The 19,599-nt window shown below is 31.5% G+C and overlaps 1 long non-coding RNA gene across 8 annotated transcripts in view; it reads left to right on the top strand.

Annotated features, from left to right (window-relative positions):
- Nucleotides 1–1,157: 1,157 nt before the first annotated feature.
- The window catches only part of LOC139843328 (uncharacterized), a 37,281-nt gene continuing 18,839 nt past the window's right edge, over nucleotides 1,158–19,599 (top strand). For 4 of the 8 annotated variants that reach the window (XR_011757517.1, XR_011757516.1, XR_011757518.1 and 1 more), the window contains exons 1-4: nucleotides 1,158–1,475; nucleotides 1,608–2,454; nucleotides 2,555–2,628; nucleotides 3,126–3,243. This is a non-coding gene — a long non-coding RNA (uncharacterized lncRNA). The remainder of the gene's footprint in view (nucleotides 1,476–1,607; nucleotides 2,455–2,554; nucleotides 2,629–3,125; nucleotides 3,244–19,599) is intronic. The other 4 variants (XR_011757519.1, XR_011757521.1, XR_011757522.1 and 1 more) reach the window with 3 other exon arrangements.

A 19,599-nucleotide genomic window follows, 5' to 3' on the forward strand; every position in this document is an offset into this window, starting at 1 on the left:
GATAGTTTTATTAAATGATTTTTAACTCAACTGCAATTATGGATTTTGAAATTAAATTCGTATTCAAGTTTTTGCAACAACAAAAAATGACACAACAGAGTATTTGAGCTTTATTTCATAAATTTTTGTTTTATTTTTCCTAAATGCAGTAGAGGGTAGTAGTATTTAAAGGTAATAATCGAATAATTGAAGTAGTAATAAGGTACCATCGATTTTGTTTTGGATTCACAATTTGAAGTGGACGTTTACTAAAGCAGAAGGAAGGACAGAAAGAAAAAAATAAAAAAAAATAAAAAACAGGAATTGATATGCAACTGATTTTGTTGTGTTCTGTGATTCAAATTCGATTTTGTTATCAATTTAGCGACAGAAACAAGATTCATTACAGTTGATGGAGAAGTAAACGGGTTCTAGTTCTTGGTATATATATCTGTTTATATATGATTTGTATAAATAAATAAATAAGTAATTTAATAATAATATTAATACTAGTAATAATTATATAAGTAATAAAAATAATAAAACTAATAATAATGATAATAATATCAACAATAATAATAATAAATATATTACTAATAATAATAAATTATAATGATACTAAAATGATAATGTTAATAAGTTTAATAATAATAATCATAATAAAAATGATATTAATAATATTATAACTAATACTAATAATAACACTACTTATAATAATATTAAAAATGATATTACTAATGATAATCAAAATAAATTGTATTACTTTTATAATAATGATTCTTAATGGCAATGGTAATAAGAATATCTAATAATAATACTAATATTAATCATAATATCTAAAATTATAATTTTACTACTAGTTATAATGATATTAACCATGATAACAATAATATTATTAATAATAATACTATAACAAATCAAATGTATCAAATTTCATATTATAATTTTAATAATTTTAATAGTACTGATATTATTATTAATAATAATAATGAATGTAAAAATAATGTAACAACTATAATTAAACTTGTAATTACATTTAATATATTAATTTTACAATTTATTACTTATGTAATGTTTACTAATTATACAATATATAATTGAATTATTACATATAATAATACTTATACATAGAATTCCTATATATTTATGTGTATAGATTTATTACAACATACACATCTTTCATCACCAAGCAACTCAGATCCTCCGATTCTCAACTAGGGTTTCGAAACGGTAACAGCAGAAGCGTACGTTGTTGAATCAAAGTAAGTCGCGAAGGAATCACTAATTAATCAACAAATAATCCACGTTTCCATCTCAAATCCTGAAGGAATCACGCAGAAGAAAAACCTAATGAGGAGATCTCCATCTTTAACCTAATTCAAATCGCTACCACAACTCCCTCAGCTTCCGTCACCATCCACCGTCGCCAGATTCTCGCTTCAATTGCTCGGAACTGTCACCACGTCCCACCGCCTATCACAATTCGCGTCCCTGAGGTGTATACAACTTTTTGGTTTGATTTAAGATATATACAACTTTTTTTTTTTTTTTTTATGATGATGCTGAGTTTTGATGAGTTACTGCAATTTTTTTAATTTCTATTTTGTATTTGTATGTTTGATTTGCAGTTCCTCTGTTCCGGTTACCTATTGTGATTTTGTGAGTGTTTTGGATGCACACTAGGTGTTCGATTGAATGTCAGTGAGGCTTCAACGTTCTTATCTCAATGTAAGGAACCTTTAACTTGAATGCCTCCAAATTCTTATAAACTTGGATGTCATAATATGTTCCTTTTAGAGTTGGTTAGAAGAAATAAGTCCTGGAAGAAAGCATTCTATCAGTGGAGTGAATTGTTAACATCAAGATTTAGTGGTGAATATGAGAAGACAATCTGATGGATTTACATCTTTATTAGAATTGGAACAAGTAAATTCTTCGATTATACAAAATTATGGTATCCATTTTTGGTTGTTGAAAAAGGGCGTTGGTGGTTATTCATTGTATTGCCGACACTTGCACCACCTCCGCCGTTGTTTTTATTTGTTTCAGAACTTATTAGGTAATTTTAAAATAATCACTATCTGGTATATGTCAGTTGAATATGAGTGAATTTTTATACTGACATTGATTGAGCATTCAATTTTCAATTTCATTGAGTGAATGTGTTATACCGACATTTAATTTTTTCAATTTGTTTTGGGCATGTTGTAGCATGTGCCTTTGTTTGTAATTCGGTTTGCCTTCATATGGTACTAATTGACGCTATTTGAGATCTGCCTGTACGTATCTTTATTTTCAAGTTCGATAAGTTCATTTACGTCTAATTTATCGTTATCATACTTTATTCGTATTGCTATGATTTTTATGTTTTTTGTAATCACAGCTCTTCACGACATACAAACACTTCATTTGTGATGCTTAAGATCGACTTTTGTGGGATCTTGCGATTGATTGATTGCAGATACAATAGATGAGGTATGGCATTTGCACCTGCAAATAAGAATACTACAACTTTGGGTACAGGTCTTATACGGGCTAAGGTTTTCATTTAACTTATATCCATTTTTTACAACAGGATAAAGTAAGTATTACTCGGTCCTCTGGTCGATCGATGATTTTGGACGTTTGAATCGATCGACATGGTGAAAGGTTAGGGTTTACTTTCAGTTTGTTTGTTGCAATTAATTTTTAGAGTTGTCTATATTTGCAGGTTTTGTTTTTTTGAAAACGGGTCTTGAAATTATATTGGTTAAAGTGGGAAATCATGATGCATTTGGGTCATAATTGTCCATTCTGACCCGTTTACATTATTTTTTGTAAATTCGAAGTTGCTAACAGGTTTATAAAGTCATTTTAGAGTTGTGGAGTGATTTTTTGTAATCAATTTTAGTTGGTTTTTATTTGTATGTATGGACATGTGTGTGTACAATTGTAGTTTTCAATTTGTGTGCGTGTGTTGTGGTATGATGTTACTCTATGCTTTCGTGAAAGGCATATATATCTTGTAAAAGATTTGTTCTTTGTTTTATTTGATATATTATTCGACTAATATATCTGTTCAGATTTCAAATATTTTACTTGATAGATTTTTCAATTAAATAGCGGCATTCTTGAAATCATTCATCCTTCTTTTTATAAACTTGAAGGATGTAGAGGCTGTAATGGAATCAAGACACACAAAAACAATATTTCCTTGCAAAGATGCGTAAGAGAAAGGATGAAGAACGTGAATCAAATGACCCTCTAATGGTTAGTTACATCTATGTAAGTATGCAATTTTTTTTTACCAGAGGTGTCTAAATGGGTGGGTGGGTCAATGGGTTAGAAATTAGGAAACTTGCTGGACGAGTCCAAAACTATTGTTATATTAATCGCTATAATCTAATGATTTATATGTTCGAGGTGTGTTACTTACACTTGAACTATGGTGTGTTTGTTATTATGTTGATTTACGACGTGTTAGTTTGCATGGGACGATAGTTAGTAACAAAAAGTAAACAATCAGTTTCTAAAATTGTGTTGGGGTGGTGCGTCATTTGACCTAATTGTGCATGTTAGTAGGTATGGAATTTTGGATAGTTATGTGACGACCCGGGAATTTCTGACTAAATTTAAACTTAATTCTTATATGATTTCGATACGATAAGCAATGTATGTAATGTTGAGTCTCCAAAAATTTTGAACGGTTTTCTTTTATTCAATTGATCTTCGACTGTTCTCGACGATTCACGAACAACTAAATGTAAATAGATATATGTATATATATATATATATACATATATATATATATACATATATATATATATACATATATATATATATATATATATATATATATATATATATATATATATATATATATATATATATATATATTTAATTACATATAATAATTTGAAATATTAATTGAACTTATGTATGAGTTAGTTGTTGGAAATAAATATGTAAAATAATATGCGATATAATGAAAACTATTATTACAAATGTATATATATATATATATATATATATATATATATATATATATATATATATATATATATGTATATATATATATATATATATATATATATATATATATGTATATAAATATGTATATAAATATTAACACTCGGTTGATGTTTTGTTAGTTTTAATATAGATACTGTACATGTTCATGAAGGATTGAAATAAAAGTTGGACTGTAAATTGATTACAAAGATTTTAGATTTGTCAAAAATATTTTTACCTTTTTAAGATTAAATATTAGTACTCCGTACCTATAAATTGGAACAGAAAATAAATAATTATCGAACCTTTTTGATCAGGTTTCAAACAGTTAATGAGTGAAATAATTAAATATATTTAATCTAAAAATTTGAGATTTTTAGAAACACTTTTATATTTTAACTGTTTAGCAACGGGCACGATATTATATCATAATTAAACTGTCGGCACAAGAAGTTAATATTAAAGGGCTGCTAATTTGTTGTAACACGTTTTCTTTCTTTATGATTGACTACTAACATGATTATTATATTATTACTTGTCTCCAACTATTTCCTTTATAATAATAAAATGGTTTATGGACTAGAGTAGTTTGAGTATTCTAGTTCTGTGTTGTCTAATTTTTTTTATATATACATCTTCATATTGAGACTTAAAGAAAAACAAAAACCAAACACTTATCTTCTTGAATTACCACCTTATTACTTCCTCGATCCCTATTTAATCATCACCTTTAATCCCTCTAAAAATCGATCACCATTGGGTATGGTTAACTGAGATCACTACACCACCTTACAACCGAGAACAACCTTTCACCTAACTTGCATCGAAACCCACCATCTTGGTGAACCCACAAACCTTAACGACATCACCTGGCCTCCGTCACTTGCAACGAGTCACCCTACATCACCACAACCCTTCCCATCTAAAACCAACCCACTTGTAATTGCCGCTACTGTTATAACCACAAGAACCACCGCCACCTCCTTCATCACCAGACCTCCATAACCATTAATCAAAAATGTTACAATTGTAATTTTTATGTTTCTGTCGAGCCAAAGCCAAAGAACCACCACACCAACTTTGGCGACTAAGTCATTGCTACTACTGTTCGATCACCACCATGGACCTTCGATCATCTCTCTAACTCTCTCCCTCTCATCATCTTCCTCTTCTCTCTATCTTATTCCCTCTCATTTAACGATTTCTGTCCTAATCGATATGCAACACTCAATAAATGTTGCACGATTTCTAAAGAGCTACAAGGCCTGTTAACATCACCATCAACACCGTCGGCCACCTCGCACACACTTCATCGAGTCATCACTAAAAAAAAATTCACCACTATAACCGCCACCATCAATCATCTTAAATAACCATGATCACCATAACAAACCCTATCGAATTTCAATTGCAACTCTATTATACTACTGCTGTAAAGCTTCGAGAACATCACAATCATCGCGAGCTCCTGTTTGTTTTCTGTTTCGAACAAATAACTCAAACCCATCACCACTTTCGTCATTCACCACCCCATGCTTAAACCATCATCATAAAACCCACAACCCATCTCCAAAAACATGTTCTGTGCTCGACTTATTTACTTTGTTGTAACCGAACACCACCCATTTAACCACCATCGGACACCCTCATAAGTCACCATCACCACCGTAAAACACTAAACTCTTCCTATTTGTTAATTTAAAACCAACTGTTTTGCTATTTGTTATACGAAAACCACTGCAGCGTTTTCTTTTCTTTGTAATTCAACCATCTATCACCTTCATCTCTCTCTCTATTCTAGATTACTAACATTAAAACCCAAAACCCTAACCCACTTGTTCAATCTCTTTCTGTCCCAGCTGCAAACCGATCAAAATACTGCTGTTGCTACTCTCCTGTATCTATTTTAATAAAAGAGGTTGAAAATATTACAGCGAGAATGAAGACGTTGAATAGGGAAAATAACTAGCGAAGAAGAAGAAGATAAAGATGATTTTTGTGAGGATAATAACGTATGGTGTTTACATGAGATGACCCGACCCAATCCATAGGGACGAATACAATAACAATTGATAACATTGCGAGGTACTTGACCTCTATATGATACATTTTACAAACGTTGCATTTATTCTTAAAAAGGCAAACTATCATTACATCAATATTTGACATTTTCGTCTAACATTTCATAATATCCAAATGACCTAATCTGTCATTTACTTATTTATATTCTCTATTGAACTCCAATGACTCGAATGCAACGTCTTTGTATCATGGCTTAAAAGGTCCCAAGTAGTATCCTTAACATGAGCTAATGCACAGCGGAAGACTTAATTCATACCTGAGAATAACATGCTTTAAAACGTCAACATAAAGTTGGTGAGATATATAGGTTTGATGCTAGCAGCGTTATAACAATGGAACACAAGATTTCATATATAAACATTTTAATAAAAGTATTCTAAGTGGTTGAGCACTTGGTAACCATACTTAACATTTAATCACGTCGCATATTCCCTTTATTATGAAATCTTACTACACCGTACCAAGGTGTAGTCACGAAACGAAGTACTGTGCAACCGTTGAATACTGGTCGTCCAGTCCGGTTGGGGTTGTCAGGCCCGATAGATCTATCAACAGGATTCGCGTTTACAATACCGCTGTAAATATTAGTTACCAAGCTACAGGGAAGTATGCCAGTGGTACAACTCAACGTAGAATATATTTTTCAGTTACTTGTGTCCATAGCGTAAAACATAAAATACATGTATTCTCATCCCGAAATATTTAGAGTTTAAAAGTGGGACTATATACTCACTTTTGTCTTGAAGATATGTAATTTCGACTTGGTCTCCGATTGATATCAAGAACCTATCCATATATAATATATCAATACCTTTTCTTTTTAAACAATCGTCACATATATATACTTATAATACTTTTAATACTTTTAATAATTCCTTAGTCCGTAGTTAGCAGTCCGATGTTAGTAATTCAATTTTAATGGTTCATATTTAGTTGTTTAATAAACCCCCAATGAAATAAATAAAACCCCCATCGTATATGTATTGGTCGAGATTAATCTTGACCCATGGTACCGGTGTTGTCAAATGACGTGTTGCGTACATAAAGTACCGGTGTTGTCAAATGACGTGTTGCGTACAATCATGGGATCTTATGATTAATCTTCTCGTATTGTTTACGGGTGATCCTGAACCATATAAAATTAAATTATGAGTACATATGTATAAAATATCATGTTACTTTAGGAAGATGTGATTTATTTAATTTTCTCCAATTATTTTCGTGGCTAAACTAGTCTTGGATATCCGATTTTGTTTTGGTCATAATTTCTTCGTTACAACTCCGTTTTCGTTGATTCAACTTTCCACTTCCTTGGATCGAGTCCCTCTTTAAGAATATGAACTGTAAATACCTTAGTTTGTATTCGAAATCATAGGTCATAGGTCAAATTTTGGTGAAACTTATGAAGTTAATCATTTTTGTTACAAAAACATCATTTAATGACCATTTTTCTAAAAATACTTATACTATGAATTAAATCATGAAATTTTTATGTGTTAACATATTCATAAGAAATATCATTTTTCCAGAATATAAACCTCCAATTCAAAGTTCAAGATGGTTTTTAATTATCCAACCCAAAACAGCCCCCGGTTGCACTCCGACGTCATAAAAACAGTTTTTAAGGTATTCTTTGAAAAACCAAGTTATACCTTGTTAAATTAGCATATATTTAAGTTATATTACAGGTCTTGAAGTATTTTAAAAGTTAAGTTAGAAGGATCTATTTAGTTTGCAAACAAGTTTGAAATCATTCAAACTATGTTTTTGTTGTTAAAATTGTATACCATACAATAAGATAGCTATATATATATGAATCGAATAAGGTTATGAACAAAGTTACTACCTCAAGTTACTTGGACAAGATTTCTGTAAAAGATGAGTAAAAACCTAGAACAAAAAAAGTGATGAAATTGGATGAAAGATTGGAAGCAACTTAAGACATAAACTTGAATTGAAAGTTGTATTTTTGTAGTGTTTTTGTTGATCTTTTTATGGTGGTGTTTAAGGTGATTCTTGAGAGGATTTTTGCTGGAGTTCTTAGAGAGACATGAGGCTAGTAAGTGTGTGTGTTTAGCTAGAGAAATGATGTTCCAAAAATTGAAAATGGATGCATGTATTTATGGTGGTGTAAAAGGTGTATAAATTTGTAATTTTGTGAAAAGATCTTTTAATCATGTGGAATTGTCATACTAAATAACAAAAGTAGTTACCTTATACATAAGGCATGAACAAGGGCTGGTTGGTGGTGATTTGATGTGTATATACCAATAGTAAATACGTATAGAAGCTAGGTATGATACGAGTACATATACTCTAGATATACGTATAGAAATCTTGTGAAAAATGGAATGAGGATTCAAATATAGCTATCTTTTGTGAATATACTTATATTGTTTTATGTATTTAAGTCTTTAAAAGTGATTAAATACATTATATATACGATATATGTATAAACATTATAGGTCATAAGTATTTATGTCAAATAACGTTACGTATAGTTATCGTTTTGAAAGCTTAAGTTAGTAGTTTCAAAATATACTTATAACTTATTGTTATTAATACAAAATGAGATATTTAAACATCCTTAAATCATGTTAAATATGTATATATACATATATATACACAAACGTATAATTAACATATATTGTATAGTTCGTGATATCATCGGTCAAACTAGACGGTTAAACGTTATGTAAAACTCTTTTCAAAATCATAAATCTCAACAATTTAGATTGCTTATCATGTTGGTAAGTTTTAATTTATGTAAATATTAATCTTATAAGTGTAAAACGATCGGAAAAATCCGGGTCGTTACAGTACCCACCCGTTAAAGAAATTTCGTCCCGAAATTTGGTAGAGGTTGTCATAAATAACAATAGGAATGTTTTCATGACGAATATGAGGTATTAATAGAGTTTTATCATTATTGGAAGATATGGATAAAACGATTCGGTCATGTGAAGCGCACGAGTGAAGCTATCACAAAAGAATGAAATGAGTGAATATAGAATTGTTTTAACCGATGTCGAGATTAGGATTGATTTCCAGAATTTAAGGGATTTAAAGAAAATCTTATGTAATAAGATTTGGTTCTTCGATGATTTAGAAAACAGGATCTCCTTTGATTTAATGCGATAATCTGTTTCGATTTCTTTGTCGGATATTTCACTATAAATCCACCTCCTTCCCTTTCTTACTTCCATACCTCACATCTCTTACTCTTCCTCCTCTAATTCATACCTTAAGGTATCCTTTAAAATGCTTCATCCCGTTCTGATTTTTGTTATACTTCTAACTTTCATATCTTTCATTCTTCTCTTTCATCTACCGCTAGAAGAATCTATTCACTTTTATGATTTTCTTGGAATTATAATGTTTCTAATTCTCCCGTGTCTTTACGTCGCCATACGTATTGATACACACGGTTTGTAGTTTCTGGGTGGTTATTGGGTTTGATATCTTTCCTTATATTTCGATGCTCCTGCTTCTGTTTTCCATAATCATTATCATCCATAGTTAATACTCTCTCCTATTTGTTGTAATCTATACCCCAATTTCTATTTTGGGACTTTGTCCCTTCGTTTCTTCTTCCCGTCCTTGAGTCAAGCGATCAATAGTTCGAAATTCGTAGGTATAAAATTCGGAATGAACATAGCTAATGCTCTAAGAAAGGAATGGTAATGGCACGATTTTGATTTGTCAAATTACCAGAATATCCAGGAAAATAGAACTATCAAGATGATTTGTTCTTAATATGTTTCGGAATTGGATAGAATGTAAAAGTCGTGTAACATGGCACATGATGACGGTACTGTGAATCATCATATTCCATTAGAAACTTAACATGACTTACTGTAATATAATGAAGTTGATCAAGTTTCATTATATTATACTAGTTCATGTATCAGTTCCCAACACTGCTTCAGAACATTCCTATTTTAAACTTGAAGGATTTAGAAACTAACACAGTTTCCTTTATATTGTAACGCAGATATTACAGAGAGATAAATGATTTCAGATAAGGATAGTGGTGAAAATATCTTCAGAAATATTGAGGATATTTATAATGAAAGATATGATAATATCTTGGAATTTCTAATGTCGAAGGATGATGATGAAGATTGACCCGTAAGGGTTTAGATTCAGAAGCAAGGTGTTTGCTACAGAATCGTCATAATTCTTTATGTACAAGTTTAGTCCTTGTAACTTGTTCAGAGTCTCCTTCATGGTTTGTTCAATCCGGTTTTCAGTACCAATTTTCTATCGAGCGTTCCTAACACTTCCTTCTTTTATCATCAACATTTGGTCATTAAGACCTTCTACAACATGCTGCTTCGTCAGTATTTTCAAAGTTATCGGATCTGGGTCATTGGTTATCAAACCAAGATGGTTTAAGGAGAATTGTATTTTTAGATGATTAAACGCTGATGGTAATATGATGGAATATAAAAGGTTCTCCGGTAACGATGGCGAAAGAACAACGTATATATATATATATCGAGATTGTAATAAGAGTAGTCTTACTGAGATATCGAAGTGGAGCTGTGACAAAATTAGTTAATTGAAAAGGAATCGCGTGATTGTTTTTGCTAATGGATGATAAGGAATTCGATGCGGATACGTTTTAACTATAACTTCGAGTTCAAAAATTTTTAGGTGCATAATTGTATGCATAAATCTTTATTCCGTAGACGAGGTGCGGCTGGTTGAACTTCTCGATCGAGATGTTTTCAAGAATCATGAAAAGTTGTGAATGCGAATTGTAATCGTCAAGATACAAATGAGGTTTAAAATAGAATTAAGTGGCAAACTTGAAGGATTGTTTAGTTTCATATGTAATAATCATCATTTTAACTCATTTTTAATTGTCCAAAGTTAGCAGTCCAATAGTCCGATTGTCCAATGGTTCAATAAATTCATATATGAACTAAATATATAATATTCGAATTACTTAATACGTATCGTGACCCGTGTACTGGTCTCGGTGTCGATCACAACTCAAAGTATATATATATTTTGGAATCAACTCCGACCCTGTATAGCCAACTCCCACCTTCACATATAGAGTGTCTATGGTTGTTCCGAAATATATATATAGATGGATCAATATGATAAGTCGAAACCTTGTATACGTGTCCCGTTATTTAAAATGGGTAAAATAAATAAATATATATCATGACCCATTATACAACGTGTTGTCTCAGAATTAATCCGACGTGTTGTTGTACATGTGTCCCGACGGTATGTAAAGTACAGAAATTAAAATTGCAAGAATGTAAATTGCGATAAATTAAATATTAATCAGTTAGCTGGGAACAGTTAGCTGGAACAGTTAGCGTGTAATCCTATCACAATTTCAATTAATTAATTCATCTGTTTCTAACAATTTTTATTTTGCCAATGTTTCTTCATTATGCCACTTGTTGGATTCGGATAGGTATAAATCCAAATATGAAATTTAAATGGAAATGGTTAATCTGGGGTGAACGGATACGTATATCGGTAATTGTAAGTAGGATAATAAATGATCATTGAATCAGATTCGAAGAATGTACAGTGTAACTTGTTAATGTGAATTCTAAATATTCCTTGGGTACTACCCACCCGTTAAAATATTTTCATCATTAACAGTTTGTACGAATGAAATTTTTAATTACAATCTTTATGAAAATATATTTGCATATATATTTTCTTCGGAGGTAACTATGAATTTAATGAGTCAATAAAATACTCAACTCATTTGATTTATCGTTATTACTAGATTACATAATCTCCAAAACATTAGAGATTACATAATCGTCATGTCGAACGAAGAACGATACGTAAAGAAGAGGTAATCGGTGTAGAATGATATGTAGAACAAAGATCATATTCGAAGTTCAGATGATGATGTTGAGGTACGTGGTGCTGATGTGATTGTTGGTGGTGGTAATGATACGGTTGGTGTTGATGCTGATGATGTCGTTGACGTCGATGATGCTACTGGTACTGAAGATTGCGAGGTTGATGTTGTTAACGGTACTGGTTATGCTGCTGGTGCTGCTGCTGGTGTTTGTAACCTTCGCACCGTGTTCTCCAAAGCCGTCACACGAGCGCGAAGTTCGTTAATTTCTGCTAGTACACCAGGATGATTGGCGGTTGGAGTGAGCGAATGAACAAGATCCGAAATATGGGATAGGATATAATCGTGACGAGATACTCGAGAAATGAGAGAGAAAATGGTTTCTCGAACAGGTTCGCCGGTAAGTGCTTCAGGTTCGTCGCCAATGGGGCAATTCGGTGGGTGAAAGGGATCACCTTCTTCTTGTCTCCAATAATTTAGTATACTACGAACCCATCCCCAATTCATCCAGAATAGATGATGAGAAATTGGTTGATCCATTCCAGTGACGCTGCCTTCGGAGCCCGAATGGAAATCCATATCAGCGTAGCTGTCGGAGTCGGAGAATTCGAACTGGACGCGGAGTTCATCTTGTACAGTCGGGGAAATGAATTTTTGGTTTGGAATAGATTATAGGAGTTGGGTTTGGTATTCTTCAATACATAATTTACATATGTATTTATAATACTCAAAATCCCGTGAATTACGGAGAATCTTTGAAATTCGTCAGGCAATGTCTATAGCAACAGATACGCTAGGATACGAATTTTGTCTATACACTATCGATGCACCAAATGCAGTAAGACGTGTCTAGACTTAAGAATACTAAGCAGGCAATTCTTAAGGATGATAAGCAGATGATTTTCGACTAGATATGATAAGCAAAACTTTTGACATGTAGACACGGTCAAAGTCCAGACTCACTAATGCATCCTAACAACTACCAGTTAGACACACTAATGCAAGGCCTGGTTCGCTAAGACCAACGCTCTGATACCACATGAGATGACCCGACCCAATCCATAGGGACGAATACAATAACAATTGATAACATTGCGAGGTACTTGACCTCTATATGATACATTTTACAAACGTTGCATTTATTCTTAAAAAGGCAAACTATCATTACATCAATATTTGACATTTTCGTCTAACATTTCATAATATCCAAATGACCTAATCTGTCATTTACTTATTTATATTCTCTATTGAACTCCAATGACTCGAATGCAACGTCTTTGTATCATGGCTTAAAAGGTCCCAAGTAGTATCCTTAACATGAGCTAATGCACAGCGGAAGACTTAATTCATACCTGAGAATAACATGCTTTAAAACGTCAACATAAAGTTGGTGAGATATATAGGTTTGATGCTAGCAGCGTTATAACAATGGAACACAAGATTTCATATATAAACATTTTAATAAAAATATTCTAAGTGGTTGAGCACTTGGTAACCATACTTAACATTTAATCACGTCGCATATTCCCTTTATTATGAAATCTTACTACACCGTACCAAGGTGTAGTCACGAAACGAAGTACTGTGCAACCGTTGAATACTGGTCGTCCAGTCCGGTTGGGGTTGTCAGGCCCGATAGATCTATCAACAGGATTCGCGTTTACAATACCGCTGTAAATATTAGTTACCAAGCTACAGGGAAGTATGCCAGTGGTACAACTCAACGTAGAATATATTTTTCAGTTACTTGTGTCCATAGCGTAAAACATAAAATACATGTATTCTCATCCCGAAATATTTAGAGTTTAAAAGTGGGACTATATACTCACTTTTGTCTTGAAGATATGTAATTTCGACTTGGTCTCCGATTGATATCAAGAACCTATCCATATATAATATATCAATACCTTTTCTTTTTAAACAATCGTCACATATATATACTTATAATACTTTTAATACTTTTAATAATTCCTTAGTCCGTAGTTAGCAGTCCGATGTTAGTAATTCAATTTTAATGGTTCATATTTAGTTGTTTAATAAACCCCCAATGAAATAAATAAAACCCCCATCATATATGTATTGGTCGAGATTAATCTTGACCCATGGTACCGGTGTTGTCAAATGACGTGTTGCGTACATAAAGTACCGGTGTTGTCAAATGACGTGTTGCGTACAATCATGGGATCTTATGATTAATCTTCTCGTATTGTTTACGGGTGATCCTGAACCATATAAAATTAAATTATGAGTACATATGTATAAAATATCATGTTACTTTAGGAAGATGTGATTTATTTAATTTTCTCCAATTATTTTCGTGGCTAAACTAGTCTTGGATATCCGATTTTGTTTTGGTCATAATTTCTTCGTTACAACTCCGTTTTCGTTGATTCAACTTTCCACTTCCTTGGATCGAGTCCCTCTTTAAGAATATGAACTGTAAATACCTTAGTTTGTATTCGAAATCATAGGTCATAGGTCAAATTTTGGTGAAACTTATGAAGTTAATCATTTTTGTTACAAAAACATCATTTAATGACCATTTTTCTAAAAATACTTATACTATGAATTAAATCATGAAATTTTTATGTGTTAACATATTCATAAGAAATATCATTTTTCCAGAATATAAACCTCCAATTCAAAGTTCAAGATGGTTTTTAATTATCCAACCCAAAACAGCCCCCGGTTGCACTCCGACGTCATAAAAACAGTTTTTAAGGTATTCTTTGAAAAACCAAGTTATACCTTGTTAAATTAGCATATATTTAAGTTATATTACAGGTCTTGAAGTATTTTAAAAGTTAAGTTAGAAGGATCTATTTAGTTTGCAAACAAGTTTGAAATCATTCAAACTATGTTTTTGTTGTTAAAATTGTATACCATACAATAAGATAGCTATATATATATGAATCGAATAAGGTTATGAACAAAGTTACTACCTCAAGTTACTTGGACAAGATTTCTGTAAAAGATGAGTAAAAACCTAGAACAAAAAAAGTGATGAAATTGGATGAAAGATTGGAAGCAACTTAAGACATAAACTTGAATTGAAAGTTGTATTTTTGTAGTGTTTTTGTTGATCTTTTTATGGTGGTGTTTAAGGTGATTCTTGAGAGGATTTTTGCTGGAGTTCTTAGAGAGACATGAGGCTAGTAAGTGTGTGTGTTTAGCTAGAGAAATGATGTTCCAAAAATTGAAAATGGATGCATGTATTTATGGTGGTGTAAAAGGTGTATAAATTTGTAATTTTGTGAAAAGATCTTTTAATCATGTGGAATTGTCATACTAAATAACAAAAGTAGTTACCTTATACATAAGGCATGAACAAGGGCTGGTTGGTGGTGATTTGATGTGTATATACCAATAGTAAATACGTATAGAAGCTAGGTATGATACGAGTACATATACTCTAGATATACGTATAGAAATCTTGTGAAAAATGGAATGAGGATTCAAATATAGCTATCTTTTGTGAATATACTTATATTGTTTTATGTATTTAAGTCTTTAAAAGTGATTAAATACATTATATATACGATATATGTATAAACATTATAGGTCATAAGTATTTATGTCAAATAACGTTACGTATAGTTATCGTTTTGAAAGCTTAAGTTAGTAGTTTCAAAATATACTTATAACTTATTGTTATTAATACAAAATGAGATATTTAAACATCCTTAAATCATGTTAAATATGTATATATACATATATATACACAAACGTATAATTAACATATATTGTATAGTTCGTGATATCATCGGTCAAACTAGACGGTTAAACGTTATGTAAAACTCTTTTCAAAATCATAAATCTCAACAATTTAGATTGCTTATCATGTTGGTAAGTTTTAATTTATGTAAATATTAATCTTATAAGTGTAAAACGATCGGAAAAATCCGGGTCGTTACATTACAGCTGTCTTACCCTCGCTTTATTACTGCAAAAACGTGTTTATATATTTTTTTTGCGGCATACCACCGAACTATCCAGGCTATTATCAAGCCTTCTTATTACTTGGTGCTAGTGGGCCGTAAATCTGGACTGTTGGGCCGTAAATGATGTTGGGCTCGTAAGTGTATGATGATAATGATGACAGACTAGAAAGGGGTTAAAGGATTAAATCCGTAATTTAATTCAGAAAATAGGAAACAGAGGGACGGTTGGATGTATGGTCGCGGAACGAGAGGTTGTGGGTTCGAGACTAGGCAGAGACTGTTTAATTTCTTTTGGAAGCTTTTTCTTTTAAAGGTAGTTTTATTATTATTATTATTATTATTATTATTATTGTTATTATTATTATTATTATTATTATTATTATTATTGTCATGATGGTTAGTGTTATTATTATTAGTGCTATTATTATTGTATTATTACTACTCGTGTTATTATTATTATAAATATTATCATTTATATTATTAATGTGAACTTTCATTATAGGTATTTTTACTACTAAAAGTTATTATCATTAATATTATTTTATTATCTTTTTGTAATTCTTAAAAACTATCATTTTCATTATTATCAGTAATATCTATATTATCATTATTAAAATAATTATAATTATGAAAATAAAAGTTTAAAAGACTTGGTTAAAATAATAATAATAAAAATTGAAGATTTTATGTAAAGATATATTTAATATACTTAACTTACCTATACTTATATTATTATGTACAAAGTAAAAATATATAAATAAATAATAAAACTTATATATTATTAAAGATATAAACTACATCACTAATAATAAAATATATATATCTATTCGATTACAAGTATACGTTTTAATACATATATGAATGATATAGGTTCGTGAATCCGAGGCCAACCCTACATTGTTCAATATCGTTATATGTATTTTTACTACAAAATACATTACTGTGAGTTTCATTAATCCCTTTTTAAATGCTTTCGCAATATATATTTTTGGGACTGAGAATACATGCGCTGTTTTTATAACTGTTTTACGAAATAGACACAAGTAATTAAAACTACATTATATGGTTGAATGATCGAAATCGAATATGCCCTTTTTAGATAGTCTGGTAATCTAAGAATTAGGGAACAGACACCCTAATTGACGCGAACTCTAAAGATAGATCTATCGGGCCCAACAAGCCCATCCAAAGTACCGGATGCTTTAGTACTTCGAAATTTATATCATGTCCGAAGGAGGATCCCGGAATGATGGGGATATTCTTATATGCATATTGTGAATATCGGTTACCAGGTGTTCAATCCATATTAATGATATTTTTGTCTCTATGCATGGGACGTTTATTTTATGAGAATTGGAAATATGAAATCTTGTGGTCTATTAAAATTATGAAAAGATTGTTTATGTTAAACTAATGAACTCACCAACCTTTTGGTTGACACTTTAAAGCATGTTTATTCTCAGGTATGAAAGAAATCTTCCGCTGTGCATTTGCTCATTTTAAAGATATTACTTGGAGTCATTCATGACATATTTTGAAAAGACGTGGCATTCGAGTCGTTGAGTTCATCAAGATTAATATTAAGTCAATTATAGTTAGATATATTATGAAATGGTATGCATGCCGTCAACTTTTGATGTAATGAAATATCGTCTTTTCAAAAACGGATGCAATGTTTGTAAAATGTATCATATAGAGGTCAAGTACCTCGCGATGTAATCAACTGTTGTGAATCGTTTATAATCGATACGGACTTCGTCCGGATGGATTAGGACGGGTCCTTTCAGTTGGTATCAGAGCGGTGGTCTTAGCGAACCAGGTCTGCATTAGTATGTATAACTGATAAGTTGTTAGGATGCATTAGTGAGTCTGGACTTCGACCGTGTCTACATGTCAAAAGTTTTGCTTATCATTTCTAGTCGGAAATCATCTGCTTATCCTCCTTAGGAAATTACCTGCTTATCATTCTTAGTATAGACACATCTTACTGCATTGATTGCATAAATAGTGTATAGACAAAACTCATATCTTAGCGTATCCGCTAATTCATATCTTAGCATATCTATTACTGTAAACTCTGCCTGACATATTCCGTATATTCCTCCGTAATTTATGGGATTTTAGTATTATATATGCATATGTAACTTATGTATTGCAGGGTACTAATCTACATCCTATAATCTATTTCTTATCGAAAATCCTTCATCTGATCGTACGAGATGAATCCTGCAACCAGTTCGAGTCCCTCAGATTCCGATAGCTATTCCGATAGTTATTCCGACAGCTATTCCGACATAGATGTTCACCTAAGTTCTGAAAAGAGCGTCATCGGCATGAATCAACCAATCAGCCATTATCAATTCATCTGATGGGTTCGTAGTCGACTTAATTAATGGAAATGCGCAGAAGGCAATCCCTTCCACCAACCGAATTCACTTCTTGACAATGAACCTGGAGCGTTTACCGGCGAACCTGTTCGAGACACCATTTTCAGTCTCATTTCCAGGGTAACTCGACAAGATTATATTCTATCCACAATTATGAACCTTATTCATCCGCTCGTTCCGACCGACAATCATCCTGGAGAAATAAGTCAATGAACTTCGCGCTTGAATAATCAATTCGGAGGATATGGTGCAAAATGTACCAGCTTCAGCAACATCACCGGCACCAACAGTACAATCAATAACAGCACCAGTACCATCAACAATCCATACTTCAATATCATCATCTGTACTTTGAGTAGGATCTTCGTTCGACATGTCGAATATGTAATCTCTAAAGTTTTAAAGATTATTTATTCTAGTTCCAACCGAAAAGCAAATGAGTTTAATATTATATTAACTCATTAAATCCATGAATACATCTGAAGAAAATATATATGTATATATGTTTTCATAAAGATTGTAATTAAAAATTCTCTTGTACAAACTGTTAATGGTGAAAATATTTTAACGGGTAGGTAATACCCGAGGACTATTTAAATTTCACATTAATAAGTTACATTGTACGTTCTTCGAATCTGTTTCAACAGTCATATATTATCCTACTTACATCCACCGATATACAAATCCGTTCACCACAGAATAACCATATTCATCCAAATACATATTTGGATTTTGACCTATCAGAATCCAACAAGTGGCATAATGAAGAAATAATGGACACAATTAAAATTGATTAGAAACAGATTAATTAACAATATGAAATTCTATTAAGAATCCACGCTAACAAAATCCTAGCTAACTGCTCCTAGCTAACTGTTAATTCCGTATTACCATTTAATTATCGCAATTTATTTATCGCAATTTACATTCTCGCAATTTTATTTATCGTCATTTAATTTCTGTTATTTACTTTACGCACTTTGTTTATCGTCATTTAATTTCTGTTATTTATTTTACGCACTTTAAATATCGGGACATGTATACAAGGTTTTGACATATCATATCGACGCATCTATATATATTATTTGGAATCACCATAGACACTCTATATGCAGTAATGATCGAGTTCTCTATACAGGGTTGAGGTTGATTCTCAAATAATATATATACTTTGAGTTGTGATCGAGTCTGAGACATGTACACGGGTCACGATATGTATTCATTAATTCGAATATTATATATTAAACTATATATGAATTATTGGACTGTCAACTGTGGACTATCGACTAAGGACTAATAACATTGGACAATTAAAATGAATTAAAATATTGATTATAACATATGAAACTAAACAATTCTTCAAGTTTGCCACTTG

This window comes from Rutidosis leptorrhynchoides, chromosome 4, assembly GCF_046630445.1.
Source record: "Rutidosis leptorrhynchoides isolate AG116_Rl617_1_P2 chromosome 4, CSIRO_AGI_Rlap_v1, whole genome shotgun sequence".
NCBI classification, from domain to species: domain Eukaryota; kingdom Viridiplantae; phylum Streptophyta; class Magnoliopsida; order Asterales; family Asteraceae; genus Rutidosis; species Rutidosis leptorrhynchoides.